This window comes from Bombina bombina, chromosome 6 (genome assembly GCF_027579735.1).
Source record: "Bombina bombina isolate aBomBom1 chromosome 6, aBomBom1.pri, whole genome shotgun sequence".
In the NCBI taxonomy this organism is placed as follows: Eukaryota; Metazoa; Chordata; class Amphibia; order Anura; family Bombinatoridae; genus Bombina; species Bombina bombina.
The window spans coordinates 318046016-318066999 of record NC_069504.1 but is presented as its reverse complement, the minus strand read 5'-3'; the positions used below and the strand labels follow the sequence as shown (position 1 = coordinate 318066999).

At 38.3% G+C, this 20984-nt stretch overlaps 1 protein-coding gene across 1 annotated transcript in view; it reads right to left on the bottom strand.

Moving 5' to 3' along the window:
• MON2 (MON2 homolog, regulator of endosome-to-Golgi trafficking) overlaps positions 1–20984 on the bottom strand; it is a 388187-nt gene that overhangs the window by 58331 nt on the left and 308872 nt on the right.

The window sequence follows — 20984 nt, the reverse complement described above, 5'->3', positions numbered from 1 at the left end:
GTTGAACCCCATGCACAATGGATTGTGGACTCTAACTACCTTATGAAAAAACATAATTTATGTAAGAACTTACCAGATAAATTCATTTCTTTCATATTGGCAAGAGTCCATGAGCATGTGACGTATGGGATATGCAATCCTACCGGGAGGGGCAAAGTTTCCCAAACCTCAAAATGCCTATAAATACACCCCTCACCACACCCACAATTCAGTTTAACAAATAGCCAAGTAGTGGAGTGATAAAGAAAGGAGTAAAAAGCATCATAAAAAGGAATTTGGAAATAACAGAATTTATGTTTACCTGATAAATTACTTTCTCCAACGGTGTGTCCGGTCCACGGCGTCATCCTTACTTGTGGGATATTCTCTTCCCCAACAGGAAATGGCAAAGAGCCCAGCAAAGCTGGTCACATGATCCCTCCTAGGCTCCGCCTACCCCAGTCATTCGACCGACGTTAAGGAGGAATATTTGCATAGGAGAAACCATATGTTACCGTGGTGACTGTAGTTAAAGAAAATAAATTATCAGACCTGATTAAAAAAACCAGGGCGGGCCGTGGACCGGACACACCGTTGGAGAAAGTAATTTATCAGGTAAACATAAATTCTGTTTTCTCCAACATAGGTGTGTCCGGTCCACGGCGTCATCCTTACTTGTGGGAACCAATACCAAAGCTTTAGGACACGGATGAAGGGAGGGAGCAAATCAGGTCACCTAAATGGAAGGCACCACGGCTTGCAAAACCTTTCTCCCAAAAATAGCCTCAGAAGAAGCAAAAGTATCAAATTTGTAAAATTTAGAAAAAGTGTGCAGTGAAGACCAAGTCGCTGCCTTACATATCTGATCAACAGAAGCCTCGTTCTTGAAGGCCCATGTGGAAGCCACAGCCCTAGTGGAGTGAGCTGTGATTCTTTCAGGAGGCTGCCGTCCGGCAGTCTCATAAGCCAATCGGATAATGCTTTTAATCCAGAAGGAGAGAGAGGTAGAAGTTGCTTTTTGACCTCTCCGTTTACCAGAATAAACAACAAACAAAGACAAAGTTTGTCTGAAATCCTTAGTAGCTGCTAAGTAAAATTTGAGAGCACGAACTACATCCAAGTTGTGCAACAAACGTTCCTTCTTTGAAACTGGATTAGGACACAAAGAAGGCACAACTATCTCCTGGTTAATGTTTTTGTTAGAAACAACTTTTGGAAGAAAACCAGGTTTAGTACGCAAAACCACCTTATCTGCATGGAACACCAGATAAGGAGAAGAACACTGCAGAGCAGATAATTCTGAAACTCTTCTAGCAGAAGAAATTGCAACCAAAAACAAAACTTTCCAAGATAATAACTTAATATCAACGGAATGTAAGGGTTCAAACGGAACCCCCTGAAGAACTGAAAGAACTAGGTTGAGACTCCAAGGAGGAGTCAAAATTTTGTAAACAGGCTTGATTCTAACCAGAGCCTGAACAAAGGCTAGAACATCTGGCACAGCTGCCAGCTTTTTGTGAAGTAACACAGACAAGGCAGAAATCTGTCCCATCAAGGAACTTGCAGATAATCCTTTTTCCAATCCTTCTCGAAGGAAGGATAGACTCTTAGGAATCTTAACCTTGTCCCAAGGGAATCCTGCAGATTCACACCAACAGATATACCAAATTATGTGGTAATTTTTCTGGTTACAGGCTTTCAGGCCTGAACAAGAGTATTAATAACAGAATCTGAGAACCCTCGCTTTGATAAGATCAAGCGTTCAATCTCCAAGCAGTCAGCTGGAGTGGGTCGAACGGACCTAGAACAAGAAGGTCTCGTCTCAAAGGTAGCTTCCATGGTGGAGCCGATGACATATTCACCAGATCTGCATACCAAGTCCTGCGTGGCCACGCAGGAGCTATCAAAATCACCGACGCCCTCTCCTGATTGATCCTGGCTACCAGCCTGGGGATGAGAGGAAACGGCGGGAACACATAAGCTAGTTTGAAGGTCCAAGGTGCTACTAGTGCATCCACTAGAGCCGCCTTGGGATCCCTGGATCTGTACCCGTAGTAAGGAACTCTGAAGTTCTGACGAGAGGCCATCAGATCCATGTCTGGAATGCCCCACGGTTGAGTGACTTGGGCAAAGATTTCCGGATGGAGTTCCCACTCCCCCGGATGCAATGTCTGACGACTCAGAAAATCCGCTTCCCAATTTTCCACTCCTGGGATGTGGATAGCAGACAGGTGGCAGGAGTGAGACTCCGCCCATAGAATGATTTTGGTCACTTCTTCCATCGCTAGGGAACTTCTTGTTCCCCCCTGATGGTTGATGTATGAACTTGGCCCTCGCTAGCTGAGGCCAAGCTTTGAGAACATTGAATATCGCTCTCAGTTCCAGAATATTTATCAGTAGAAGAGATTCTACCCGAGACCAAAGACCCTGAGCTTTCAGGGATCCCCAGACCGCGCCCCAGCCCATCAGACTGGCGTCGGTCGTGACAATGACCCACTCTGGTCTGCGGAAGGTCATCCCTTGTGACAGGTTGTCCAGGGACAGCCACCAACGGAATGAGTCTCTGGTCCTCTGATTTACTTGTATCTTCGGAGACAAGTCTGAATAGTCCCCATTCCACTGACTGAGCATGAACAGTTGTAATGGTCTTAGATGAATGCGCACAAAAGGAACTATGTCCATTGCCGCTACCATCAAACCTATCACTTCCATGCACTGCGCTATGGAAGGAAGAGGAACGGAATGAAGTATCCGACAAGAGTCTAGAAGTTTTGTTTTTCTGGCTTCTGTCAGAAAAATCCTCATTTCTAAGGAGTCTATTATAGTTCCCAAGAAGGGAACCCTCGTTGACGGAGATAGAGAACTCTTTTCCACGTTCACTTTCCATCCGTGAGATCTGAGAAAGGCCAGGACAATGTCCGTGTGAGCCTTTACTTGAGGAAGGGACGACGCTCGAATCAGAATGTCGTCCAAGTAAGGTACTACAGCAATGCCCCTTGGTCTTAGCACCGCCAGAAGGGACCCTAGTACCTATGAGAAAATCCTAGGAGCAGTGGCTAATCCGAAAGAAAACGCCACGAACTGGAAATGCTTGTCCAGGAATGCAAACCTTAGGAACCGATGATGTTCCTTGTGGATAGGAATATGTAGATACGCATCCTTGAAATCCACCTTGGTCATGAATTGACCTTCCTGGATGGAAGGAAGAAGTGTTCGAATGGTTTCCATCTTGAACGATGGAACCTTGAGAAACTTGTTCAAGATCTTGAGATCTAAGATTGGTCTGAACGTTCCCTCTTTTTTGGGAACTATGAACAGATTGGAGTAGAACCCCATCCCTTGTTCTCCTAATGGAACAGGATGAATCACTCCCATTTTTAGCAGGTCTTCTACCCAATGTAAGAATGCCTGTCTTCTTATGTGGTCTGAAGACAACTGAGACCTGTGGAACCTCCCCCTTGGAGGAAGCCCCTTGAACTCCAGAGAATAACCTTGGGAGACTATTTCTAGCGCCCAAGGATCCAGAACATCTCTTGCCCCAGCCTGAGCGAAGAGAGAGAGTCTGCCCCCCACCAGATCCGGTCCCGGATCGGGGGCCCGCATTTCATGCTGTCTTGGTAGCAGTGGCAGGTTTCCTGGCCTGCTTTCCTTTGTTCCAGCCTTGCATAGGTCTCCAGGCTGGATTGGCTTGAGAAGTATTACCTTCCTGCTTAGAGGACGTAGCCCTTGGGGCTGATCCGTTTCTGCGAAAGGGACGAAACTTAGGTTTATTTTTGGTCTTGAAAAGACCTATCCTGAGGAAGGGCGTGGCCCTTGCCCCCAGTGATATCAGAGATAATCTCTTTCAAGTCAGGGCCAAAGAGTGTTTTCCCCTTGAAAGGAATGTCAAGCAATTTGTTCTTGGAAGACGCATCCGCTGCCCAAGATTTTAACCAAAGCGCTCTGCGCCACAATAGCAAACCCAGAATTTTTTTGCCGCTAACCTAGCCAATTGCAAGGTGGCGTCTAGGGTGAAAGAATTAGCCAATTTAAGAGCACGAATTCTGTCCATAATCTCCTCATAAGAAGAAGAATTACTAATAATCGCCTTTCCTAGCTCATCAAACTAGAAACACGCGGCTGCAGTGACAGGGACAATGCATGCAATTGGTTGTAGAAGGGAACCTTGCTGAACAAACATCTTTAGCAGACCTAATTTTTTATCCATAGGATCTTGGAAAGCACAACTATCTTCTATGGGTATAGTGGCGCGCTTGTGTAGAGTAGAAACCGCCCCCTCGACCTTGGGGACTGTCTGCCATCAGTCCTTTCTGGGGTCGACTATAGGAAAACAATTTTATAAATATGGGGGGAGGTACTAAAGGTATACCGGGCCTGTCCCATTCTTTACTAACAATGTACGCCACCCGCTTGGATATAGGAAAAGCTTCGGGGGGCCCCGGGGCCTCTAAGAACTTTTCCATTTTACATAGTGGTTCTGGAATGACCAGATAATCACAATCATCCAAATTGGATAACACCTCCTTAAGCAGAGCGCGGAGATGTTCCAACTTAAATTTAAAAGTAATCACATCAGGTTCAGCTTGTTGAGAAATGTTTCCTGAATCTGAAATTTCTCCCTCAGACAAAACCTCCCTGGCCCCCTCAGACTGGTGTAGGGGCCCTTCAGAAACCATATCATCAGCGTTCTCATGCTCTACAGAATTTTCTAAAACAGAGCAGTCGCGCTTTCGCTGATAAGTGGGCATATTGGCTAAAATGTTTTTGATAGAATTATCCATTACAGCCGTTAAATGTTGCATAGTAAGGAGTATTGGCGCACTAGATGTACTAGGGGCCTCCTGTATGGGCAAGACTGGTGTAGACGAAGGAGGGGATGATGCAGTACCATGCTTACTCCCCTCACTTGAGGAATCATCTTGGGCATCATTTTTACTAAATTTTTTTTTTTTTTTTTTTTATGACATAAAATACATATAGTTAAATGAGAAGGAACCTTGGTTTCCCCACAGTCAGAACACAATCTATCTGGTAGTTCAGACATGTTAAACAGGCATAAACTTGATAACAAAGCACAAAAAACGTTTTAAAATAAAACCGTTACTGTCACTTTAAATTTTAAACTAAACACACTTTATTACTGCAATTGCGAAAAAGTATGAAGGAATTGTTCAAAATTCACCAAAATTTCACCACAGTGTCTTAAAGCCTTAAAAGTATTGCACACCAAATTTGGAAGCTTTAACCCTTAAAATAACGGAACCGGAGCCGTTTTTATATTTAACCCCTTTACAGTCCCTGGAATCTGCTTTGCTGAGACCCAACCAAGCCCAAAGGGGAATACGATACCAAATGATGCCTTCAGAAAGACTTTTCTATGTATCAGAGCTCCACACACATGCAGCTGCATGCCATTGTTCTCAAAAACAAGTGCGCCATACCGGCGCGAAAATGAGGCTCTGACAATGATTAGGGAAAGTCCCTAAAGAATAAGGTGTCTAAAACAGTGCCTGCCGATATAATCTTATCAAAATACCCAGATTAAATGATTCCTCAAGGCTAAATATGTGTTAATAATGAATCGATTTAGCCCAGAAAAAGTCTACAGTCTTAACCTTTTAAAGCCGTTATGCCGTTCCATTCCGTCATAATTAGACTGGGCTTTAAAGCCGTTATGACGGAATGGAACGTCATAACTAACGGCTGTCCTGAAGCCTTCTGTGCTTCAGGGATTTAATCGCGGTCTGGAGGGCGTTCCTAGGATTGTAGGGACGCCCCCCAGATGCGATCCAATAATTGAAATCTCGCGATCGTATGCACGATCGCGTAGTTTCAATTTGTCTACATCGGAACAGTTGTTCCGATGTAGGCACTTTAACCCTGTCACGAAAGGGTTAATAAGCCCTTGTGAAGCCCTTATTTACTATCTTAATAAACATGGCTTACCGGATCCCATAGGGAAAATGACAGCTTCCAGCATTACATCGTCTTGTTAGAATGTGTCATACCTCAAGCAGTAAGAGACTGCACACTGTTCCCCCAACTGAAGTTAATTGCTCTCAACAGTCCTGTGTGGAACAGCCATGGATTTTAGTTACGGTGCTAAAATCATTTTCCTCATACAAACAGAAATCTTCATCTCTTTTCTGTTTCTGAGTAAATAGTACATACCAGCACTATTTTAAAATAACAAACTCTTGATTGAATAATAAAAACTACAGTTAAACACTAAAAAACTCTAAGCCATCTCCGTGGAGATGTTGCCTGTACAACGGCAAAGAGAATGACTGGGGTAGGCGGAGCCTAGGAGGGATCATGTGACCAGCTTTGCTGGGCTCTTTGCCATTTCCTGTTGGGGAAGAGAATATCCCACAAGTAAGGATGACGCCGTGGACCGGACACACCTATGTTGGAGAAAATTGTGCTTTATACAAAAAAATCATAACCATAAAAAGGGTGGGTCTCATGGACTCTTGCCAATATGAAAGAAATGAATTTATCAGGTAAGTTCTTACATAAATTATGTTTTCTTTCATGTAATTGGCAAGAGTCCATGAGCTAGTGACGTATGGGATAGAAATACCCAAGATGTGGAAGTCCACAGAAGAGTCACTAGAGAGGGAGGGATAAAATAATACCATACAAAAAATCAGTGGGGGACTGACAAAAGGGTACAAATATAGCACTCTATGAACGTTATTATTGGTACAAAAATTAGGAAATTAAAATATAACTTTTACTAGATCAAGTTAAAAAACAGGGGATTAACAAACATAATTAAAAGTATAAATTTGGATCCACCACTTTTTAACCAGATACTGTCACTGCTGGTTAATAGAGACAAACACCTTTGTTAGGTATATGTAAGTCTCTTGTAAATCAAATGACAAGATTATCTCTTGGCATATTACTCATATAAGGTAACAATACTCCTAATTCAAGGTAGGTTTTGAGGCCACTGATAAATTACAGTGAATTAAACTATCACAAGTAAAAGGTCAGATAGACTGTTGATGGTTATCCATGAATATCTTGGTAGTTTGCACTGAAATATATCTTTACCTATGGTTGTAAGGAGTTGTGAACTCAGATATTAAATTACCTGTTAATACCGTTAGTGAAATATTGCTCCTAAGTATCTATATTCATAAGGATAAGTATTGTGCTACCCACACTGATATAGAGAGTGGGATATCTCACACATTACTGATTTTTACCTGTTAATACCGTTAATATCTGACACACTCCTAATTTTTACCTGTTAATACCGTAGAGATTGGTACTAGATTTTTCTAAAGTATTTGGTAGAAAGTCCGTTACCTAATAGGTATCACTAGAATATTGTGAATTAAGGTAAATCTGACTCTATTACCAACTATATTTTGTGAATAACTTAAATACTATATATACTAGGCCTGGCCTAGATCAATACCTATATTACCTATGAGTAAGCAAGGTTTGTGGTATACCTAGTGTAGCTCGATCAGCTTAGACTAGACACCGCTATTGCGGCAGAAACTATTTTTATACCATTTTATATTGTCATTTGAAAAAGAATGGTGGATCAACAAATTAAATTAAAAACAACAATTAGGGAAGAACAGGGGGACGCCACTGACGCGTTTCGCCGTGGTGGCTGTATCAAAGGGCAGTCTCACTCTGTTTGCGTGAGATTTAAATACCCTAAGGTGTTGGCGGATTGGCTGTTAGGAACGGCCTTATCTGTAATCATTGATTGGATTGGTCATAATCGAGGGTGTGTGACTTAAGATGCGTGTTGATTGGTCTATTTGCCTCAGCTCTTTATCTGTATTTGTCTCGATAATGTTGTTATCTGCATATATTTAACAATGTTATTTAGTTGGCACCACAATCTTATTGTGTCTCTTATATGATAATGTTGATGTCATTCACTTATTTGTATATAGTTGTATACTTGTTAACTGGTCGTGATCGTAGCCTTTCTGTTATTGGGTACCGCATCTGTCAATCATAGTGACTTGACTTGCGAGAGCAGAGACACGGATGTTGATTGGCCTGAATATCAGGTTATTCAGATTTACGTCATCCTCATTCGTGACTCGGCTTTCATACGCCCATCTCATGTTATTGGGTGACGGATCTGTCTGTCAATGTCATTCAGTGTCTCCGCCGTTTTCGCGTTCTCACATCATGTTTGTAACTATGATGAACGGAATGATCGTAACAAGTTGTATAATATATACAATAGATGTTATAATTGATGTGTATCTTGTGCCAATTTCAACTTTGTATTTGGGAGTTATCAATGATATTTATGTTATCCAATGTCATATTTGATTTAAAATGTGCTGTTAGTTCATTCTTTGGATCTTTCTGCATACCAGGCTATTTTATGTTTAGGGGAATCTCTATCTTATAATAATAATAATGTTTAATGCCTAGATTGAATAGGTGCACAAAATAATAAAAGTGAGACAAATTGTGAAAAAGAATAAAAAGTGGAAAAACGGAGTGTTGTGAGTGAATGTCATCAAATAATAATAATGAGTGGAATAATGTCAATAAAAGTTGATATGTTGGTGCTACTTTAATAATAATTACATTTTTAGAATATTGAATATTGTGTGCCTTATGGGTGTATCGAGGATAAATAAGAAATTTAGTTGACGAGAAAAGGGGTGTATAAAAATAGTCGTTATACATAGCAGAAAATGCTAATAGTGTTGTGACCATATAAGTGTGATCAGTGAATTGGAGCAGTGTATACTGAAATATTGGTGTAATAAAATTTAGTGTAATACTTGACAATTAAAAGTGCTTAAAAAATGAATTTATAAAGATAGAGTCCACATCCTAGAATATGTATATATTGCAGAAAAGTGTATGGAGTTCCATACCCATATTTCCATGTGAATCTTTTTTGTGTTACATATAGTCTTATCCATGTATAGGATAGTAAATCCAGCATTGGATATATTTTATTAGTAACTCTCCTTGTCGTTCAGAGATAATTCATTAGAATGTTAACTACAGATGCTATTTTATCGTTTTATTTGATACTTTTATTTAGGAAGAAATACATAGTAGTTGTTATTTTCATTGAGACCATGTGGATTGACAGAATTGAGCAAGTAAATCCATTTGCATTCTGCCTGAAGTAATGCATCTTCTAAGTCTCCTCCTCTGATTCCTAATGATATTTTTTCTAAGCCAAAAAAGGATAGATGTTCAGTATTTGAATCATGTTTGTGCAGAAAATGTTTGGCTATCTGGGTGATCTTTTTGCCTCTTTGGAGGTCTGATTCAGCATTTCTTATATTACACATGTGTTCGCCTACCCTCTTTTTGAGTAGGCGTGAGGTCATACCTACGTAGTTTAATTTGCAACTGCATTGTAACACGTATATCACACTCGCAGTGGTGCATGTGATATGTTGTTTGATGTGGTGTACTTTCCCAAATCTGTCTTTGATTTGGTCAATCTGAAAAGTATTGGGGCAGTACGTGCAGTTTCGGCATGGATAATTTCCAGGATATGAGATTTTAGCCTTCTTCCTTTACAAAATGACTCTGGACTAGTCTGTCCTTCAAATTCCTGGATCGCCGGTAGCAGATAGAGATTCTATCTCCAAGGCTTTCACTCAAATCCGGATCATTCTGAAGAATATACCACGATTTTTGTATAATCTGTGTTACATCCTGAATTTGTGAGTTGAATGTGGTTATTAGTCTGGTTTTTTTGTCTTCCTCTTAGATTTAGGAAATAGGAGATCTTGTCTTGGAGTGTGTAAGGCTCTATATTTGGCTTTTTTCAGGCTTCTATTACTGTAGCCTCGTGCTTTCAATCTGGTTTCCAATTCCTTTGCTCTTATTTTGAATATTGAGTCTGAGGAACAATTTCTACGTGTTCTTAGAAATTCGCCTACTGGCAGGGATCTGAGTGTGCTTTGGGTATGGGCACTGCTATGATGTAAAATTGAGTTTGTTGCAGTTTGTTTACGGAATAGATCAGTTGTCAGATTGCCATTTTCGTCTTTGGCTATTTTTAGATCCAAAAAGTTGGAACTCCATACACTTTTCTGCAATATATACATATTCTAGGATGTGGACTCTATCTTTATAAATTCATTTTTTAAGCACTTTTAAGTGTCAAGTATTACACTAAATTTTATTACACCAATATTTCAGTATACACTGCTCCAATTCACTGATCACACTTATATGGTCACAACACTATTAGCATTTTCTGCTATGTATAACGACTATTTTTATACACCCCTTTTCTCGTCAACTAAATTTCTTATTTATCCTCGATACACCCATAAGGCACACAATATTCAATATTCTAAAAATTTAATTATTATTAAAGTAGCACCAACATATCAACTTTTATTGACATTATTCCACTCATTATTATTATTTGATGACATTCACTCACAACACTCCATTTTTCCACTTTTTATTCTTTTTCACAATTTGTCTCACTTTTATTATTTTGTGCACCTATTCAATCTAGGCATTAAACATTATTATTATTATAAGATAGAGATTCCCCTAAACATAAAATAGCCTGGTATGCAGAAAGATCCAAAGAATGAACTAACAGCACATTTTAAATCAAATATGACATTGGATAACATAAATATCATTGATAACTCCCAAATACAAAGTTGAAATTGGCACAAGATACACATCAATTATAACATCTATTGTATATATTATACAACTTGTTACGATCATTCCGTTCATCATAGTTACAAACATGATGTGAGAACGCGAAACGGCGGAGACACTGAATGACATTGACAGACAGATCCGTCACCCAATAACATGAGATGGGCGTATGAAAGCCAAGTCACGAATGAGGATGACGTAAATCTGAATAACCTGATATTCAGGCCAATCAACATCCGTGTCTCTGCTCTCGCAAGTCAAGTCACTATGATTGACAGATGCGGTACCCAATAACAGAAAGGCTACGATCACGACCAGTTAACAAGTATACAACTATATACAAATAAGTGAATGACATCAACATTATCATATAAGAGACACAATAAGATTGTGGTGCCAACTAAATAACATTGTTAAATATATGCAGATAACAACATTATCGAGACAAATACAGATAAAGAGCTGAGGCAAATAGACCAATCAACACGCATCTTAAGTCACACACCCTCGATTATGACCAATCCAATCAATGATTACAGATAAGGCCGTTCCTAACAGCCAATCCGCCAACACCTTAGGGTATTTAAATCTCACGCAAACAGAGTGAGACTGCCCTTTGATACAGCCACCACGGCGAAACGCGTCAGTGGCGTCCCCCTGTTCTTCCCTAATTGTTGTTTTTAATTTAATTTGTTGATCCACCATTCTTTTTCAAATGACAATATAAAATGGTATAAAAATAGTTTCTGCCGCAATAGCGGTGTCTAGTCTAAGCTGATCGAGCTACACTAGGTATACCACAAACCTTGCTTACTCATAGGTAATATAGGTATTGATCTAGGCCAGGCCTAGTATATATAGTATTCAAGTTATTCACAAAATATAGTTGGTAATAGAGTCAGATTTACCTTAATTCACAATATTCTAGTGATACCTATTAGGTAACGGACTTTCTACCAAATACTTTAGAAAAATCTAGTACTAATCTTTACGGTATTAACAGGTAAAAATCAGGAATGTGTCAGATATTAACGGTATTAACAGGTAAAAATCAGTAATGTGTGAGATATCCCACTCTCTATATCAGTGTGGGTAGCACAATACTTATCCTTAAGAACATAGATATTCAGGAGCAATATTTCACTAACGGTATTAACAGGTAATTTAATATCTGAGTTCACAACTCCTTACAACCATAGGTAAGCTGTAAGCTGATCGAGCTACACTAGGTATACCACAAACCTTGCTTACTCATAGGTAATATAGGTATTGATCTAGGCCAGGCCTAGTATATATAGTATTCAAGTTATTCACAAAATATAGTTGGTAATAGAGTCAGATTTACCTTAATTCACAATATTCTAGTGATACCTATTAGGTAACGGACTTTCTACCAAATACTTTAGAAAAATCTAGTACTAATCTTTACGGTATTAACAGGTAAAAATCAGGAATGTGTCAGATATTAACGGTATTAACAGGTAAAAATCAGTAATGTGTGAGATATCCCACTCTCTATATCAGTGTGGGTAGCACAATACTTATCCTTAAGAACATAGATATTCAGGAGCAATATTTCACTAACGGTATTAACAGGTAATTTAATATCTGAGTTCACAACTCCTTACAACCATAGGTAAGCTGTAAGCTGATCGAGCTACACTAGGTATACCACAAACCTTGCTTACTCATAGGTAATATAGGTATTGATCTAGGCCAGGCCTAGTATATATAGTATTTAAGTTATTCACAAAATATAGTTGGTAATAGAGTCAGATTTACCTTAATTCACAATATTCTAGTGATACCTATTAGGTAACGGACTTTCTACCAAATACTTTAGAAAAATCTAGTACCAATCTCTACGGTATTAACAGGTAAAAATTAGGAGTGTGTCAGATATTAACAGGTAAAAATCAGTAAAGTGTGAGATATCCCACTCTCTATATCAGTGTGGGTAGCACAATACTTATCCTTATGAATATAGATACTTAGGAGCAATATTTCACTAACGGTATTAACAGGTAATTTAATATCTGAGTTCACAACTCCTTACAACCATAGGTAAAGATATTTCAGTGCAAACTACCAAGATATTCATGGATAACCATCAACAGTCTATCTGACCTTTAACTTGTGATAGTTTAATTCACTGTAATTTATCAGTGGCCTCAAAACCTACATTGAATTAGGAGTATTGTTACCTTATATGAGTAATATGCCAAGAGATAATCTTGTCATTTGATTTACAAGAGACTTACATATACCTAACAAAGGTGTTTGTCTCTATTAACCAGCAGTGACAGTATCTGGTTAAAAAGTGGTGGATCCAAATTTATACTTTTAATTATGTTTGTTAATCCCCTGTTTTTTAACTTGATCTAGTAAAAGTTATATTTTAAATTTCCTAATTTTTGTACCAATAATAACGTTCATAGAGTGCTATATTTGTACCCTTTTGTCAGTCCCCCACTGATTTTTTGTATAGTTTGTTCTCAGGTACAAGCACCTACCCCTATTAGATAATTCACATTACAGTATATCAATACCAGTAGGGGAACGTTATAACACATAATTAAGTGAGTAGTGCCATTGTCTCCTTTCCTTGAATAAAATAATACCAGCCATTTTCCGCTGAAAAAATGAATCCATAACCCAAACTATAAGTTTATTCTCATAAATGAAAAGAAAAAAAGTAAACATAAGCAGAGGAATCAAACTGAAACAGCTGCCTGAAAAACTGTTCTACCAAAAACTGCTTCCAAAGAAGCAAATACATAAAAACGGTAGAATTTAGTAAATGTATGCAAAGAAGACCAAGTTGCTGCTTTGCAAATCTGATCAACTGAAGCTTCATTCTTAAAAGTCCACGAAGTGGAGATTGATCTAGTAAAATGAGCTGTAATTCTCTGAGGCGGGGCCTGACCCGACTCCAAATAAGCCTGATGAATCAAAAGCTTTAACCAAGATGCCAAGGAAATGGCAGAAGCCTTCTGACCTTTCCTAGAACCAGAAAAGATAACAAATAGACTAGAAGTCTTCCTGAAATCTTTAGTAGCTTCAACATAATATTTCAAAGCTCTTACAACATCCAAAGAATGTAAGGATCTCCTCCAAAGAATTCTTAGGATTAGGCACACGAAGGAACAACAATTTCTCTATTAATGTTGGAATTCACAACCTTAGGTAGAAATTTAAATGAAGTCCGCAAAAATGCCTTATCCTGATGAAAAATCAAAAAAGGAGATTCACAAGAAAGAGCAGATAATTCGGAAACTCTTCTAGCAGAAGAGATGGAAAAAAGGAACAACACTTTCCAAGAAAGTAGTTTAATGTCCAAAGAATGCATAGGCTCAAACGGAGAAGCCTGTAAAGACTTCAAAACCAAATTAAGACTCCAAGGAGGAGAGATTGATTTAATGACAGGCTTGATACGGACCAAAGCCTGTACAAAACAGTGAATATCAGGAAGCTTAGCAATCTTTCTGTGAAATAAAACAGAAAGAGCAGAGATTTGTCCCTTCAAGGAACTTACAGACAAACCTTTGTCCAAACCATCCTGAAGAAACTGTAAAAATTCTAGGAATTATAAAAGAATGCCAGGAGAATTTATGAGAACACCATGAAATATAAGTCTTCAAAACTTGATAATAAATCTTCCTAGAAACAGATTTACAAGCTTGTAACATAGTATTAATCACTGAATCAGAGAAACCTTTATGACTAAGCACTAGGCATTCAATTTCCATACCTTCAAATTTAATGACTTGAGATCCTGATGGAAAAACGGACCTTGAGACAGAAGGTCTGGTCTTAAAGGAAGTGGCCAAGGTTGGCAATTGGACATCCGAACAAGATCCGCATACCAAAACCTGTGAGGCCATGCTGGAGCTACCAGCAACACAAGCGATTGTTCCACGATGATCTTGGAGATCACTCTTGGAAGAAGAACTAGAGGCGGGAAAATATAAGCAGGTTGGTAACATCAAGGAACTGCTAACGCATCCACCGCCTCCGTCTGAGGATCCCTGGACTGGGAGGAATCAAGGAACTTTTTGGTAAATTGATCCTCCAACCATGTCTTTGAAGAAACAACACTAGTAGATTCATGTGAGATTCTGCAGAATGTAAAGACTGAGCTAGTACCAAGATATCGTCCAAATAAGGAAACACCGCAATACCTGTTCTCTGATTACAGAGAGTAGGGCACCAAGAACCTTTGAAAAGATTTTTGGAGCTGTCGCTAGGCCAAATGGAAGAGCGACAAATTGGTAATGCTTGTCTAGAAAAGAAAATCTCAGAAACTGATATTGGTCTGGATGAATCGGAATATGAAGATATGCATCCTGTAAGTCTGTTGTGGATACATAATGCCCTAGCTGAACAAAAGGCAGAATAGTCCTTATAGTCACCATTTTGAAAGTTGGTACTCTTACATATCGATTTAAAATCTTTAGATCCAAAACTGGTCTGAATTAATGTTCTTTCTTTGGGACAACGAATAGATTTGAATAAAACCCCAGACCCTGTTCCTGAAACGGAACTGGTATGATTACCCCTGAAAGCTCCAGGTCTGAAACACACTTCAGAAAATCCTGAGCCTTTACTGGACTTGCTGGGATGCGTGAGAGAAAAAAAATCTTCTCACAGGAGGTCTTACTCTGAATCCTATTCGGTACCCTTGAGAGACAATGCTCTGAATCCATTGATTTTGGACAGAATTTATCCAAATATCCTTGAAAAACCTTAATCTGCCCCCTACCAGCTGAGCTGGAATGAGGGCCGCACCTTCATGCAGACTTGGGGGCTGGCTTTGGCTTTGGTTTATTAAATGGTTTGGATTTACTCCAAGTTGAAGAAGGTTTCCAATTGAAACCAGATTCTTTGGGGGAAGGATTAGCTTTCTGTTCCTTATTTTGTCGAAAGGAAAGAAAATGGTTAGAAGCTTTAGATTTACCCTTAGGTCTTTTATCCTGAGGCAAAAAAACTCCCTTCCCCCAGTGACAGTTGAAATAATCAAATCTAACTGAGAACCAAATAAATTATTACCTTGGAAAGAAAGAGATAGTAATCTAGACTTAGATACCATGTCAGTATTCCAATATTTGAGCCACAAAGCTCTTCTAGCTAAAATAGCTAAAGGCATAGATTTAACATCAATTTTGATGATATCAAAAATGGCATCACAGATAAAATGATTAGCATGTTGAAGCAAGCGAACAATGCTAGACAAATCAGGATCGATTTCCTGTTGCGCTAAACTTTCCAACCAAAAAGCTGATGCAGCTGCAACATCAGCCATAGAAATGGCAGGTCTGAGAAGATAGCCAGAATATAAATAAGCTTTCCTTACATAAGATTCAAGTTTCCTATCTAAAGGGTCCTTAAAGGAAGTACTATCTTCCATAGGAATAGTAGTACGTTTGGCAAGAGTAAAAATAGCCCCATCAATTTTGGGGATCTTTTCCCAAAACTCCAATCTAACTGCTGGCAAAGGATACAATTTTTTAAACCTTGAAGAAGGGATAAAAGAAGTACCAGGCCTATTCCATTCCTTAGAAATCATATCAGAAATAGCATCAGGAACTGGAAAAACCTCTGGAGTAACCACAGGAGGTTTATAAACAGAATTTAAACGTTTACTAGTTTTAATATTAAGAGCACTAGTTTCCTTAATATCCAATGTAATCAACACCTCTTTTAACAAGGAACGAATATACTCCATTTTAAATAAATAAGTAGATTTGTCAGTGTCAATATCTGAGGAAGGATCTTCTGAATCAGATAGATCCTCATCAGAGGAGGATAATTCAGTATGTTGTCGGTCATTTGAAATTTCATCAACTTTATGAGAAGTTTTAAAAGACCTTTTATGTTTATCAGAAGGCGGGATAGCAGACAAAGCCTTCTGAATCGCATCAGCAATAAAATCTTTTATACTCACAGGGATATCATGTACGTTAGATGTTGAAGGAACAACCGGCATTGTACTATTACTGATGGATACATTCTCTGCATGTAAAAGCTTATCATAACAACTATTACATACTACAGCAGGAGATATAATCTCCACAAATTTACAACAGATACACTTAGCTTTGGTAGAACTGTTATCAGGCAGCAGGGTTCCAACAGTGGTTTCTGAGACAGGATCAGATTGAGACATTTTACAAATGTAAGAGAAAAAACAACATATAAAGCAAAATTATCAATTTCCTTATATGGCAGTTTCAGGAATGGAAAAAAATGCAAACAGCATAGCCCTCTGAAATAGAAAAAGGCAAGATGCATATAGGAATGGTGTTTAAATAATGAAATTATTTGGCGCCAAGTATGACGCACAACACAAAATGAAATTTTTTGTCGCTAACAACATCCGGAAATGACATATTCGCGTCATTGCAGACGCAACCTTGTGCAAGGAAACTCAGCATCAACTAAGACGCTGGAAATGTCGAATTTGCGTCACCGGACGTACCTTTCGCACCAAAAAAATTATCACTCCAAAAGTGACGCAATAAAAATCGGCATTTTGCGACCTCGCAAGCCTAATTTTGCCCGCGCAAAATAATGAAAAAGCAGTCAATTTGAAAAAAGACTAAACCACAGGTAAGAAAAATATTTCCTAAATATGTTTTCTCCCAAATATGAAACTGATAGTCTGCAAAAGGAAATATACATAAACCTGACTCATGGCAAATATAAGTACAATACATATATTTAGAACTTTATAATAATACATAAAGTGCCAAACCATAGCTGAGAGAGTCTTAAGTAATGAAAACATACTTACCGAAAGACACCCATCCACATATAGCAGATAGCCAAACCAGTACTGAAACGGTTATAAGTAGAGGTAATGGAATATATGAGTATATCGTCGATCTGAAAAGGGAGGTAGGAGATGAATCTCTACGACCGATGACAGAGAACCTATGAAAAAGATTTCCCGCAAAGAAAACCATAGCATTCAATAGGTGATACTCCCTTCACATCCCTCTGACATTCACTGTACTCTGAGAGGAATAGGGCTTCAAAATGCTGAGAAGCGCATATCAACATAGAAAATGAAGCACAAACTTACTTCACCACCTCCATAGGAGGCAAATTTTGTAAAACTGAATTGTGGGTGTGGTGAGGGGTGTATTTATAGGCATTTTGAGGTTTGGGAAACTTTGCCCCTCCTGGTAGGATTGTATATCCCATACGTCACTAGCTCATGGACTCTTGCCAATTACATGAAAGAAAAATATATATAGTTTTGGGGGTCATTTTTAAGAATTTGTGTAGTTCTGCTATAACTAATGAGAGTTATGCCATTGCACCATTTTAGACATAGATGTAGATGAAGACCTTAAAATGATCAAAAATATTTTTAAAAATACATATGTTTGGTCTTAAAGGGAAACTGAACCCAATTTTTTTCTTTTGGGATTCAGATTTCTGATTTACTCCTATTATCAAATTCTCTTCATTCCCTTGGTATCTTTATTTGAAAAGCAAGAATGTAAGTTTAGCTGCCGGCCCATATTTGGTGAACAACCTGGGTTGTTCTTGCTAATTGGTGGATAAACCAATAAACAAGTGTTGTCTAGTGTACTGAACCAAAAATTGGCTAGCTCCTTAGCTTAGATGCCTTCTTTTTTTAAATAAAGATAGCAAGAGTACAAAAGAAAAATTGATAATAGGAGTAAATTAGAAAGTTGCTTAAAATTGCATGCTCTATCTCAATCACGAAAGAAAAAAATTGGGTTCAGTGTCCCTTTAACTGAATCAGAGGATGCCAATGAACAAATTTTTAGATTTTTTACAGGTAGAAAACTACAGGTTTTTGTGGAATGTGAATATTTTTATATTTTATACTTTTTTTTTAATCTCGTAATTTTACAATAAATTCTTAATTAATTAAAACATAGTTAGAGGCAGCTCCAAAGCAGAAATGCACTGCTGCAATCTAGCTGGACACATCTGGTGAACCAAAGACTAGAGACAAATGAGTGCGTAGCCACCAATCATCAGCTAGTAGAGCATTGTTGCTGGGCATATTTGAATATGCTTCTCAACAGAGGATTCCAAGAGAACAAAGTAAATTTGATAATAGGAATGAATTTAAGTGTCTTACAAGATTTATCTGAATCGTGAAAGTTTCATTTTGACTTTCTTGTCCCTTTAATGGCCACAAACAATATGCACATTTGGTATGGGCTAGAAAGAAAAAAAACGTTTAAAAAAAACACAGACTCCTACGACTTCTATGATTTGTATAGAAGGTAATTAAAATAATTTAATAAGGGTTATCCAAAAGGCATAAATTTCATTAAGCATACCATGTAGTCAAATCATGGTTTATTTTTATTTTCATGGGACAGTAAAGTCAAAATTAAACTTTCATGATTCACATAGAGCATGCAATTTTAAACAACTATCCGCTTTTTCTTCTATTACTATTCATTCTTGGTATCTTTAGAATATCAGTGCACTACATGGCAGCTAGCTGGTGATTGGTGGCTGCACCTTTATGGCTCTTGTCATTGGCTCAACAGAGGCGCACAGCTATTGCTAATAAATTGGTAATAAAAGTGAATTGGAAAGTTGCTCTATCTACATCATAAAAGTTTAATTCTGACTTTTCAATAAAACCATTTTATGCCATTAACGTTTTCTTCATTTTGTCAAGGGTAATTCATTTTTAATAACCAAAAAAAAACATAATTTATGCTTACCTGATAAATTCCTTTCTTCTGTAGTGTGATCAGTCCACGGGTCATCATTACTTCTGGGATATTAACTCCTCCCCAACAGGAAGTGCAAGAGGATTACACATTTTCTCTGGTATTGCAACTGTGTTACAATCATTCAGAGCCGCTAACACCTCCCCTAGTAATACACGGAGGTTTTCCAGTTTAAATTTAAATTTGAAATATCTGAATCCAGTCTGTTTGGATCAGAACCGTCACCCACAGAATGAAGTTCTCCGTCCTCATGTCTGCAACCTGTGACGCAGTATCTGACATGGCCCTAATATATATCAGCGCACTCTGTTCTCACCCCAGAGTGATCACGCTTACCTCTTAGTTCTGGTAATTTAGCCAAAACTTCAGTCATAACAGAAGCCATATCCTGTAATGTGATTTGTAATGGCCGGCCAGATGTACTCGGCGCTACAATATCACGCACCTCCCGAGCGGGAGATGCAGGTACTGGCACGTGAGGCGAGTTAGTCGGCATAACTCTCCCCTCGTTGTTTGGTGAAATTTGTTCAATTTGTACAGATTGACTTTTATTTAAAGTAGCATCAATACAGTTAGTACATAAATTTCTATTGGGCTCCACTTTGGCATTGCAACAAATGACACAGGTATCTTCCTCTGAATCAGACATGTTTAACACACTAGCAAATAAACTTGCAACTTAGAATACAATTCAATTAGAATAATATTAAAAACGTACTGTGCCTTTAAGAAGCACAGAAAATCTATGACAGTTGAAAATTAATAAATTGAAACAGTTATAGCCTCAATCCTTGTAAACAACACAACTTTAGCAAAGGTTTAATCCCAATAGCAAAGATAACAAATTCTGAAAGCAGGAAACAATTACAGAATAAACGTTTTTTATCACAGTCAACTATAATTCTCACAGCTCTGCTGAGAGAAATTACCTCCCTCAAAATAAGTTTGAAGACCCTGAGTTCTGTAGAGATGAACCGGATCATGCAGGAAATACAATGAGCTGCTGACTGAAATAACTGATGCATAGAAAAGGCGCCAAAAAAACGGCCCTTCCCCTCACACACAGCAGTGAGAGAGAACAGAAACTGTCAGAAAAAGATTAAGCAACTGCCAAGTGGAAAAATGGTGCCCAAACATTTATTCACTCAGTACCTCAGCAAATGAAAACGATTTTACATTCCAGCAAAAACGTTAAACATAATTTCTAGTTATTAAACAGCTTAATGTACTTCTTACAGTGTAATTCTAGTGAAGTACCATTCCCCAGAATACTGAAGTGTAAAGTATACATACATGACATTATATCGGTATGGCAGGATTTTCTCATCAATTCCATTGTCAGAAAATAAAAACTGCTACATACCTCTATGCAGATTCATCTGCCCGCTGTCCCCTGATCTGAAGTTTACCTCTCCTCAGATGGCCGAGAAACAGCAATATGATCTTAACTACTCCGGCTAAAATCATAGCAAAAACTCTGGTAGATTCTTCTTCAAACTCTGCCAGAGAGGTAATAACACACTCCGGTGCTATTTTAAAATAACAAACTTTTGATTGAAGATATAAAACTAAGTATAATCACCATAGCCCTCTCACACCTCCTATCTAGTCGTTGGG